Source organism: Dermochelys coriacea, chromosome 10, assembly GCF_009764565.3.
Source record: "Dermochelys coriacea isolate rDerCor1 chromosome 10, rDerCor1.pri.v4, whole genome shotgun sequence".
Taxonomy (NCBI): domain Eukaryota; kingdom Metazoa; phylum Chordata; order Testudines; family Dermochelyidae; genus Dermochelys; species Dermochelys coriacea.
This window is the reverse complement of record NC_050077.1, coordinates 34,997,663-35,010,204: the sequence shown is the minus strand read 5'-3', so window position 1 is coordinate 35,010,204 and position 12,542 is coordinate 34,997,663. Positions and strand designations below refer to the sequence as shown.

Below are 12,542 nucleotides of genomic sequence, written 5' to 3'. Positions count from 1 at the left end.
ATCCCACGTTGATGTTGGTGAAATGTCCCTTGTGATCCACCAGTGCTTGCAGCATCATTGAAAAGTACCCCTTGCGGTTTATATACTGGTTGGCAAGGTGGCCTGGTGCCAGGATAGGGATATGCGTTCCATCTATCGCCGCACCACAGTTAGGGAACCCCATTGAAGCAAAGCCATCCACTATGACCTGCACATTTTCCAGAGTCACTACCCTTGATAGGAGAATGTCAGTGATTGCATTGGCTACTTGGATCACAGCAGTCCCTACAATAGACTTGCCCACTCCAAATTGATTCCCAACTGACCAGAAGCAGTCAGGCATTGCAAGCTTTTCAACTGTCAACTTGCATCTCAACTGTCAGGGCAGCTCTCATCTTGGTATTCCTGCGCTTCAGGGTGGGAGAAAGCAACTCACAAAGTTCAAGGAAAGTGGCCTTACACATGTGAAAATTTCACAGCCACTGTGAATCATCCCATACCTGCAACACGATGCGGTCCCACCAGTTTGTGCTTGTTTGCCAGGCCCAGAATCGGCATTCCACTGTACAACCAGCCCCACTGGCGCCATGATGTCCCAATTGCCACAGCTCGTGCTTTCAGGAACGTCTGTGTCCATGTCCTCATCACAATCATCCTCATGCTGGCGTCTCTTAGCCCGGTTCTGCACATACTCCAGGATAATGCGCAAGGTGTTTACAATGCTCACAACAGCAGTGGTGCTGGTGAGCTGAGTGGGTTCCATGCTTGCCGTGGTATGGTGTCTGCACGGGTAACCCAGGAAAAAAGGCACAAAACGATTGTCTGCCATTGCTTTCACGGAGGGAGGGAGGGCAACTGACGACATGTGCCCAAAACCACCCTCAACAAAGTTTTTACCCCATCAGGCATTGGGAGCTTAACCCAGAATTCCAATGGGCAGCGGAGACTGCGGGAACTGTGGGATAGCTATCCACAGTGCACCACTCTGTGAGTCGATGCTAGCCACGATATGAGGACACACTCCACCGACTTAATGCACTTAGTGGGGACATACACAATCGACTGTATAAAATTGATTTGTAAAAATCGACTTCTATAAAATTGACCTAATTTCGTAGTGTAGACATACCCTCAGCAGCCCTTGGGCAGGGCACCCATCTGGTGGCACAGTCACAGGAATGTGGATGTGCTGCAGCACCTGTAGGTAGCTGTGTCTGGGTGATCATGCCGCACCCTCAATCACTTGTGGGCACTCCGTAGCACATGAGCCAAGTGTCTCTCAGAGAGAGACCTTACCAGCACCGTTTTCCAACTGGAGACCCCAGCTCTCCCCCTCTGTTGTTCACGATGTTCAAACAATGCTGTTTATTGTAGGAAATCCCTTATTTCCCTCCCTATTCTTGCTCTACTTCTTACCGTCCTTATGCCTAAGCCCACAAGATCTATGATGGCCCCACGAGCACACTTGGTGCTATCACGTATCTGAACACAAACAGGGTGTTACTTGTACATGAGCTGTGGTGTTGCATGCATGCAGGCTGACCCTGGCACAAAAACTCACCCCCATGAATATTCAAGAAGGAGAAAGAGAAAGAGGGCAAAAGTGATCAAACCAAACTTGAACCAGAATGAGGCCAAATCTCCATGGAAACCTTTATTGCTATTCACACAGCTCTAGTTAGGACACAACCTAGCATAGTTTAGGAAACTCGAGGGAAAGGCTGACTCTTGGTTTGCCCCATTGTAGGAGTTTGAGTGTCAATCTCAATTTCCCATTTCTTGCATTATTTCACTACCTTTTAGTTACTTAAATCAAATGGGCCAAGCCCTGTCTCATTGACACCTCTGCAGCCTCAAGTAAGTAAGAAATTGTATGGTGGTAAATAAGGGCAGAATTCAGTTGAGATTACCTATTTCCCATTCACTATAAGTGACACTAATATCAGTAACATCAGACTCAAGCCTATTGATTTCAGTGAAGTAACTCCTGCTACTGGAATAATAATCTGACCCAAAGACCCTCTCATTGATTGTGCAGGAAGGGAATGAATTACAAATTATGGGCCATCTTAAGTTGCAGTGACTGTGACTACAAAGGTACACACCTGCAAATAGGCCCTAGACTTCTTAGATTTTGAAAATCAGGCCATTTATATATTTATCAGCCACATTGCTAGCTAGCAAATAAAGAAGTGATGTCTAATGGACATCATGGAATCAGAGGCCTTTATACATTGTACCCATGATATGTCAGATTGTATTGTCTGGCAGTTATCCCAAATATGATATTCACAGAGTCATAGAAAATGGAGGTAGGAAGTCCTATTTGTTGATCTAGTTGACCCTTCTCCTCACGGGTCAATGCCCCACTGGTGCCTACAATATATTAGCTAGTATTTAGACCAGTCTAGTTTTAAATGTCCGAGAAGAGGGGACCTCTTTCAGCATGCATTGTATAGAAATCTAACCACATATTTAGGGGAGAATCATGTAAACACAGATGGATAAAATTCTTGGATGAGCCTTGCTTTGGTACATAATCTACCATCCCCTGTTGGGTAGCTGAGTGATCCCACTGTTATCAGAAACTATGAATAATGTCAAAAAGAAAAGGAGTACTTGTGGCACCTTAGAGACTAACAAATTTATTAGAGCATAAGCTTTCGTGAGCTACAGCTCACTTCATCGGATGCATCATTCAGGGGCCAGGGAAGCCCATTTATTTCTGATCTTTTCTGCTGTTCCTTTTCAGCACGAGTCAGTGTTGGCCAGCTGGATGCATGTTGGTGCACAAGAGGAGTGACATTTTCATTTCTCTTGACCCAGGCCCTGTTCCCAGGCCTCTTCAAAAGAACTTGTTTCAATAGGGGAGTTCAATCTCCTGTGATCACCTTCCGGGCTCTAAATATAAACTCTGCCTTATCCTCTATTTTCTATCCATGTCTCTTTTCACACATCCCCCCAACCCCCTGCTCTGCCAGTGATGCCTCCTTACCAGGGATGGTTGAAAATGTTCCATCAAAACTATTTTTGATGGAGAACTGGGTTTCTGGCAAAATGATTTTTTTCACAAAAAGTGGCTGCTTTCCGTGGAAATTTTTTATTTTTCTTTGAAAACCAAGCACTTGAAAACCAAAATATTTCTATTTGGACATAATGCTGCAGTCCCACATGGGAGTTCTAGTTCAGTTGCCTCATGTCCCCATTCTCCTCTAAGGGCTGGGCTCCCTGGCCGGACTACATCTCCCATGATGTACCCCTTCCCATCTCCAAGAGGGGAGATCATGGTACATCATGGGAGCTCCACACAGCCAAGCTAAAGATTCAAAGGACACACAGTATATGTTAGGATCAAGGGTCAAAGAGAAGTGATGGATAAAGGGGTATAAGTGACATGCCAGTAAAGGAGCGTAACATACACTGAGAGAGAGAGGCAAGAAGGAGGTGTAAGTTACATCAGCTTAGCCTCAGGACCTGATTTTCTTCTCACTTCCTCCACTGAAATGATCAGTGTTGCACCAGTGGAACAGTGGCGTGAGAGCAGAATCAGGCCCAGAGGCACCATTAAACCAGCTTACACATGGTGACTGAAAGCCACCCTGTTATCTTCAGGAAAAGTGGGAGAGAATCTCTGCCTACGTTCTAGCCACTTTGCACCACTCAGGGGGTGTAAAGTGGAGGAAGCTGGCCTTGAATGGCTGCTGAGAATTCCCCTAGTAGGAGAGCTCTCTACTGGCACAAGGCAGCATAGTCAGCTCCTATGCCAACTGCCCCCAATACCCTGGCACATAGGGTGTGTCAGAAGTGAAACGGGACATAGTAGAACAATTCTCACTCATTGATCATTTGATAGCTGCTTTCAACTACCTGAAAGGGGGTTCCAAAGAGGATGGATCTAGACTGTTCTCAGTGGCAGCAGATGACAGAACAAGGAGTAATGGTCTCAAGTTGCAATGCGGGAGGTTTAGGTTGGATATTAGGAAAAACTTTTTCACTAGGAGCGTGGTGAAGCACTGGAATGGGTTACCTAAGGAGGTGGTGGAATCTCCTTCCTTTGAGGTTTTTAAGGTCAGGCTTGATAAAGCCTGGCTGGGATGATTTAGTTGGGGACTTGTCCTGCTTTGAGCAGGGGGTTGGACTAGATAACCTCCTGAGATCCCTTCCAACCCTGAGATTCTATGATTGTATGGTCCCTTGGGGACTATGAGCAACTGACAGAAGTTACAGCAGCCCCAAAGCTGCTCTGACTTATGCTGGGGCTGGGGAGCAGCCTGATCATCTCCCTGACAGTCCCCTACCAAACAGACCTTGGCACAGAAAAAATCTTGGCCCAGTGTTATTCCCAAGAGGACTAGGGTGCCCCGTTCCTACCTGGTGGCATCCTGTGTTTTTCTTTATAACTATCAAATTTCTTGGTTGTTGTTCAGGAGACATACTCAGATTTCTGTCACCTGAAGGCACTGGAGAAGATTGCTCTATAGTATAGCTGAGACTGAAAACAAACATTACTTTTTCTTAAAGAATCATTAAAAAGCAACCTGGAGCCATTGTTTTGTTTCAGACAAGATCGCAGAGATGAAGCCAGACACAGTTAGGAGAAGAGATTTCACAGCACAACAAAAATGGGTTGCAAAATACAGAGCAGAAACAATGAAAGTAGGAAGGGGAAGCATATTCTACAGAAGCCTGGCTACTCCGGCCATCGCACAAGAAAACAATGAGCTCTGACATTTCCCTTCTTGGATACAAGCATATTCTGCACTCATTCCCCACAAGAGCTAAAGAAAAGGCTTGACCATCAAACTATGTCAAGAGAATCTGAAAATAATCTTTATGTAGCAAATAGAATCTACTAGCCTGAGAAATGTTTCCCAGCCAAAGCAGGAAGCCATAGCCGGATTTGCGGGAGGGAACACTCTAGCTACTTCCTTATCTCATCCCCAAAGCCCTTGGTGCTTCCCAGCATAAGAAATGGAAAGAAACGCTGTTCAAATCCTCCATGAGAAAGTCATTGGCTTTCTTCTCTATCTCCATAGAAGGTGCCTCAGAGACTCTCCTAGCTCCTTCGCATGATCCACATTAACTGTCTCCACCAGCTCATTTGGCATCTTCAGGTTTAAGCCAAGATGAGTGGCAGGAGCATTGACAAAGGAGCCACCAACCTCAGCTGTGTCAATGCCATTGGCAGTGAAAGCATCAACAGCATTAAAGAAAGTGCCAGGGACACAGGCACTGGAAGCTGGTGCTCAGGCAACAGTGGTGAGACATATTCAAGACCCAAGTCTGATGTAGCACAGCAGGAACTGTTTACAGCAGGGACTTCAGATTTACATGGCAAGGACCCCAGAATTAGGCTGCAAGGACCCTTGATTTGGGGCATTACTGCTAAATGCTCTCCCTTCTCCGCCACCACGTGGTCCAATCCCTTGTGTTATTTATTGTGATACTAAATTCAATTTGTTTTACAGAACTCCCAGAATTTCAATGTGGGGCAGATTTTAGTATTGAAAATGCATGAATGCATTGTGCAATCAGCCTGGGGCAGGTGGAGGTTTGGATTGCTAGGGAGAGGGCAATTAAGGTTTCTACCACCCAGGATGGTGGGGGCGGGAGGGCAGTCCTGGATATTGGCATACACAAGGTAGTTGAGAATTTGGTACTGGGACGGGTATGTACCTTGCTTTCTCTTCTTCGCACTTTAGGGCAGGGACAGAGGTGATTTTAAGTGTAGGAGGAGGTAGCATTGAATTCCACATTCCCGTCCTCCAGCAAACGTTGACAGCAACTAGATACCCCACTGCACCCTCCTCCCTCAGTATGTACCACCACATCCAGCTATGATGGATAAGAATGTTAACTGGATGGTTCGGCTAACCAATCATCTGTGGAATAGCTAGCCGTGTTCACAGTTAATTTACAGTCATTCGGCTCCAGAGTGAACAAACCATTGTGATGAACTGGATCAATTCACACCTCTCCAACCTTATTTCAGGCAAACATCATCGTGTTAGTTTACATTTGGGTCATATTCCGAAGGTCAGCTTCTCAACCATAAGTTTGCCAATGGCAAAACTCCCACTGACTTCAGTGGGGTCATGATTTCATCATGTTTTTTCACTGTAAACTGAGATTCTGGAGTGTGTTAATGCAACAACTCATTGTAAGTCTGCAATTAGGCATCCATTTGTACAGCCATATTATCACTGTATATATGGGGTCTGGGGCATCTGAGTTACTGACAGGGTGAGTGAATCAGCCCCAAGTGGACTCAGCACTGGGTGAGTGGTCTGACCAATCAAGTGAAATGTGAGGCATATATAAGCACTGAAGTTAAGGCAATGTGATGAGCTTGTCAGGTTTTATAATAGGTGCAGGAATGCCTGGTAGCTGGCCTCTCAGTGCCAGCTCACGAAGAGACTGAATAGCAGGAGGCCTTGACTAATCAAGGACTGCTGAGGTGTTACTGATGCAGGTGAGTAGCACTCCTTGATTAGGATTTTGATCTGTGCTTTGAGAGAGGTGGTGCCTTGGCCTTGCAATCCATCACCATCCAGGGCAGGCATCAAGCATGCCAATCTTTCAGCATCCTCCAGTGACTGCAACTGGAACAGGCCGATCACTCTGAAGATGCCGAAGCACTCTTGTGGAGGGTCGATCCTATTATACGTGCATTAAGGCAAAGTCCTAATGCCCAGCTCAGATGCTTGATAACAAAACCCTTGAAGATTTGGCATGAGGCTTAACAGAAGCTTCAGAGGAGGGCAGCACAGCCCTGAGGCACACACTGGGACCTGAGAGCTCTCAGATCCCACATCCAGCCAAGTCATGGAGCACCCAAGGCATCTCAGGTAACTGTCATATCCATACATGAAGGACCCGATATGTCCACACCTGGGGCGTAGCTTGAAGCCACTAGACTGTTTCTCAGACTGTGTGAAAAGAAGAGAGAAAGAGAGAGTACAGGCAGCAGAAAAAGATTAATAAAACATCTGAAGATCTGTGAGGCGCTGAGCCCAGACCACATTACTTAATGCAATTTTTATTTATTTGTTTGACAGAAAACAGTTAGAGCAGCTCTGCAGCCAAGAACAGCTCTGCAGCCAAGAACTTAATGAGAATCAGGTGAAGATGTCAGTGAAGATGATTAAATGCTGATGTGATGGTAGCAGCAGTTGTGCAAGGGAGCTCCTCCATCAGGCCAGTCTTTGCTTACAGACAGCCCCCCAACCTGAAGCAAATACTCACCAGCAACTACACACCACACAACAAAAACACTAACCCAGGAATCAAACCGTGCAACAAGCCCCAGTGCCAGCTCTGTCCTCATATCTATTCAAGGGACACCATCATAGGACCTAACCACATCAGCCACACTATCAGGGGCTCATTCACCTACACAGACTTGTATATGCCATCATGTGCCAGCAATGCCACTCTGCCATGTACATTGGCCAAACCGCTCAGTCTCTATGCAAAAGAATAAATGGACACAAATCTAACATCAAGAATTATAACTTTCAAAACCCAGTAGGAGAACACTTCAATCTCCCTGGTCACTCAATAACAGACTTAAAAGTGGCAATTCTTCAACGAAAAAACTTGAAAAACAGACTCCAACGAGAAACTGCAGAATTAGAATTAATTTGCAAACTGGACACCCTCGCATTAGGCCTGAATAAAGACTGGGAGTGGATGGGTCACTACAAAAACTAATATTCCCCTTGCTGATACTCACACCTTCTTGTCAACTGTTTGAAATGGGCCACCTTGATTACATTGAATTAATTAACACTACAAAAGTGATTTTTCCTCCCTTCTTGTCAACTGTTGAGAACAGCCCACTTCCACCTTAATTGAATTGGCTCATTAGCACTGACCCCCCACTTGATAAGGCAATTCCCATCTTTTCATATGCTGTGTATTTATACCTCTCTACTGTATTTTCCAATCCAGGCATCTGATGAGGTGGGTTTTAGCCCTCAAAAACTTATGCCCAAATAAATTTGTTAGTCTCTAAGACGCCACAAGGACTCCTCATTGTTTTCCTCCATCAGTTGTGATGGTAAAAGCTGCTAATAAGAGGCAGGTGCTGTTCACCCTTACCAGGGGTAAGTGCATGGTACTTATTGGTAAGACAATTTAAGGCATTAAAACTCTACAGCTATGGGATTTGTCAGTCACATGCTAAGAGCAGAGATTCAGGAGTGGGGAGATATTATAACGCATATATTTTGGAGAAGAGAATGAACATTACATCTATAAGGCATTGCAAAACTCTAAAAGTTCTTGTCAGCTGTGTCATATAAATGCTGTTATTCAAATATCCCATTAATATATTCTCTGGGAAAGAGCTTCTTAAATTTTAATCAGAGAACAGCCCCAGGAGGTCATTTTGCTGATGCAAGATAATTCCCCATCATACATTTTCTTGTGCTTTCTCTAGATTTGTTTTAAATGTCCCAAGTGATGGGGGATTTTAACCTCTTCCCTTGGGAGACTAAAGCCTAATTGATCGAATTCAGAATGTTCAGACCGAGAAATTCCCAAGTGGCTCCCCATTCTTCATGATCTTTAGAGACTATGTTCCTGTAACATGAAGCATACTCTGGTATCATCTGTATTGGACTGATGTATTTTGTTGCAGCTAGAAATTTATACCTATCATTAAACCAGAATGATCACATCTGTGAAAACTCAGACTCTGCTTTGGTCTTTTGTATGTATGGGAGTAGATCTCTTATGTGGCATGTTGTTCACAAATTCTGGAGACAGGTTGTTTTCTAGGGGGCTGTATTTGTACATTAGCAGAGTGAAGAAATACTACAGCAATGAATTTTGTATGCCTTCGGTGATATGCCTTCAGTCTTCATATAGCCACCAAGTGCTCTTGTTACCCCATATTGTGCTGTGTTGTTATTTTTTGACAACACTCATCCTCAGCTTCAGTGGAGTTACTCCCAGGAGAATTTGGACTGGGCCCAAAACTCCAATCATGGTCAATGGGAGTCTTGCCTCAGTAAAAAGTAAGGAACTCAGGATGGGCCCATGATTAATCAGAACTATCCCATGAAAAAGGAAAACAAGCCTTCACTTGTTGGTGGAAGTCAGCTGGGAACTAGCTAATTTACAGGGCTATGGTGGAGCTATTGGAGGATTCCACCATGGGCAAGTAAGGCAGAGCCAGTGCTTCACAACTGAGCAAGTTCTGATCCACCTCCCCCAAGCAGGAGCCCCCATCCTCTCTTGGCATTTGCTCCAGATATAATCCACTTCCCTGATTTCCCCAGTAGGCTGGGAACTAGCACAGACTGGGAGCCCAGGGTGAGTCTGTGCAGAGTGGCCAAGAAAAAGCAGGCAAGGACCATGAGACTGCCTGCCCACTTGTGCTCAGAGCACTGCTGGAGGTACTAAGGAGGTAAGTCTTGTTCACTTGGAACTAAGGAACAGGAGAGGGGAAGGAGGTTATCAGGACAAATACATAGCATCCCAAGGGTTAATATGAAGATGCAGTTATTTGTATTTTATGTTAAAATGAAGCAATCACCTTTTTGCTGACATGGAACACTAATTGCAAATCTCCACAAGGATTATGTCACGCCTAACCTAACCTGGGGTTTTAATGATCCCCTTGTGAAATTGCTCTGGATATCCAAAATGAAATACTGCAGATCGATATAAAGTATGTATAGCATTAACAACAGAGACTTTCAAAGTAAGGCACCAAGGGCAAAGTGATCTATTTTGGGACTCAGAATCTGCTGAGAAGCTACTGGACCAACTGACTGAAAACTAAATGTTGTCTCTCTCTCTCTCTCTCTCTCTCTCTGACAAAGAATCTGTATAAAGATTAATGCTACTGACTGGTTACCCGCAGTGCACAGAGCAAGGCTGGACTAAGGCATCCTATTACATTTTTTTATCCCATTTTCCTCTCTCCCCACTCCTGTCCACTTGTTTGTTTCATCAGTCTTTTTGCATCTTGTCTTTTAGACTGTAAGGTCTCTGGGACAGAGCTCTGTATTTATTAACCATGTGTCCAATGCTCTGCACTATGGGCTGCCAATCTAGTTAGGACTCTGGGCCCCACTGTGATATCAGTTATAAATAATAATGATCACTGATGCTACACCAGAGTTTTCAAGCTGACAAGCCTGATTAAAGCGAACACTGAATTTCACATGTAAAACTGATATGGTGCTGGCTTTTAGTAACTCTGGGACAGATTGTCCCCTAGTGTCAATCAGCATGACTCCACTATAGTCAATAGCACCAGTCCCCAACAGCTGAGAATCTGGCCGATTCTAGCTTGCTTAGAGAGATCAGAATTTTAACTGAAAGATTCATGTTTTAAAAGTGGGTTGGCCTGGTTAAAGGGACATGATGTGATGTGGCCTTCACATAATTAAGGGAGTGATTCCAGGAGGTGCTCAGCACCTGAAATTGAGGGGGAAATCTGGCCTTTTATCTAATTTAATTTCTTCTAAGCAGGCGAGGCTGATATAGATCCCTCACACAGAAAATGGGTTTGCTGCCTGGCTGTTCAATTTCTAATGATTTATAATTCCCCTAATAAGGGACAGACATAAAAGCTCTCCCTGATTTAAATAAGGCCTTATTCTATGCCTTACAAATAAGCACCAGATTTATCTTGTAAAATATACTGGGTAACTTTTCAGCGCTTGCCAGTACTTGAACCCACGTTGGCTGCACATCAATGAGAGAGAAGCTGCCTTTTCAGTCAAGGAGGTGGAACGTCATATAGGCAAAATTGTAAGCGCTATGTTAGTGCCTACCTCTTCCTTGTATTGACTGGTGTTGGGTAACTATTAACCCCTGATTAGAATTATATAAGAGGTATTGTACTGCATCAGTTTAAAAGGAATCAGCTCTGTCGTGAAACAACACTGCAGTGTCCACTGTTTCCTGGGATTGTGTATCTGTGCTTATACTGGCCTGGAAATTATGGGAAAACAACATGACTGACAGATGCTGCTGATGTTACGAGAAGGCAATGAGTGGAACACAGCTTGGACAGCAACGGCTGAATGCATTATATCTGAGAAGGGAAGAAGAAGCACATTCACTGGTGGTCCTTGCTAGACCTTCAGGAAAAAGACCATTGCTGCCAATGCAACCATCTGGTTGTTTATCAATGTGTAAGCATCATGGCTTCACCTCTCCACAGCATAGCATCCTCTGTGGGGATGAGCAGTGCTGGGAGCCCCCTGGATCTCAGGAAATGCAGGTAGCCACATTCTGACTGCCTCCTGTAGGGAAATGCTAGGAGAACAAGAGGCTCGGCACATTTGTCCTGTAGCAATCATAATCTGTCCCAGAAAACTGTTTCTTTGAATGCAGCTGTGATCATTCACAATTAGACAGAATGGGCCAGTCCTATATAATGTCCAAGGTCCCTCAAAGAAACTGACATGTCCATTAAACCAGAAACACATGAATTCTTCTAGCATTTAATTCATTTGAGTAGATATTATGGAAGACCTGTACATCCTGACAACGGTGAAAGGGTTAATCTTTATGCTCCCTATGGATCATTAGACATGCCCATGTTTGGTACAAGGTTAATGCCTTCCCAGGCTTAGTTTATTCTGATACATTTCTAAGGGCTTCATCCTAAAAGATGCTGAGCGCTCATAATCCTCATTGACTGAAGGATAGGATGGGCAGTCACACAAACCCATGCTCTGAAGTGTCCCTAGCCTGTTTGCCAGATGCTGGGAATAGGTGTGTGACGGCTTCAGTCACAGAGACCCCCTTGAGACTGTCACCTGATGTGCTGAAATTACCTCTGAGCCCGTTTTCCCTGCCAGCTTGGGACTCCAGAACCCTGCCTTGTTGAGCCAGACACACTAGCCTGCTGCAACACAGACTCAGGGTCTGGGCCTCGCCCCCAAAGCTGCAGACTTTAACCAAAAACAGCTCAGCAGGTTACTTCTCCAGCACCCAGACACCCAGTTCCTAATGGGATCCAAACCCCAAATAAATCCGTTTTACTCTGTATAAAGCTTATACAGGGTAAACTCATAAATTGTCTGCCCTCTATAACACAGATAGAGAGAGATATATAGCTGTTTGCTCCCCCAGGTATTAATCACTTACTCTGGGTTTATTAATAAACAAAAGTGATTGTATTAAGTATAAAAAGTAGGATTTAAGTGGTTTCAAGTAATAACAGACAGAACAAAGTAAGTCACCCAGCAAAATAAAGCAAAATCACGCAAGTCCAAGCTTAATACATTAAGAAACTGATTACATGTAATATCTCACCCCCAAAGATGTTCCCTTAAGCTTCTTTCACAGACTCCTTCCTAGTCTGGGCCCAATCCTTTCCCCTGGTACAGTCCTTGTTAGTTCCAGCAGACATCTCAGGTGGTAAGCAGGGGTTTTCTCATGACTGGCCTCCTTTTGTCCTGCTCCACCCCCTTTTATAGCTTTGGTACAAGGCGGGAATCTTTTGTCTCTCTGGGATCCCACCCCTCCTTCTAAATGGAAAAGTACCAGATTTAAGATGGACTTCATTATAAGGTGACATGGCCACGTGTCAC

At 44.6% G+C, this 12,542-nt stretch overlaps 1 protein-coding gene across 2 annotated transcripts in view; it reads right to left on the bottom strand.

Annotated features, from left to right (window-relative positions):
* Positions 1-12,542, bottom strand: part of DNAAF8 (dynein axonemal assembly factor 8) — a 152,847-nt gene that overhangs the window by 79,351 nt on the left and 60,954 nt on the right. The gene's annotated exons all lie outside the window — the stretch shown is intronic.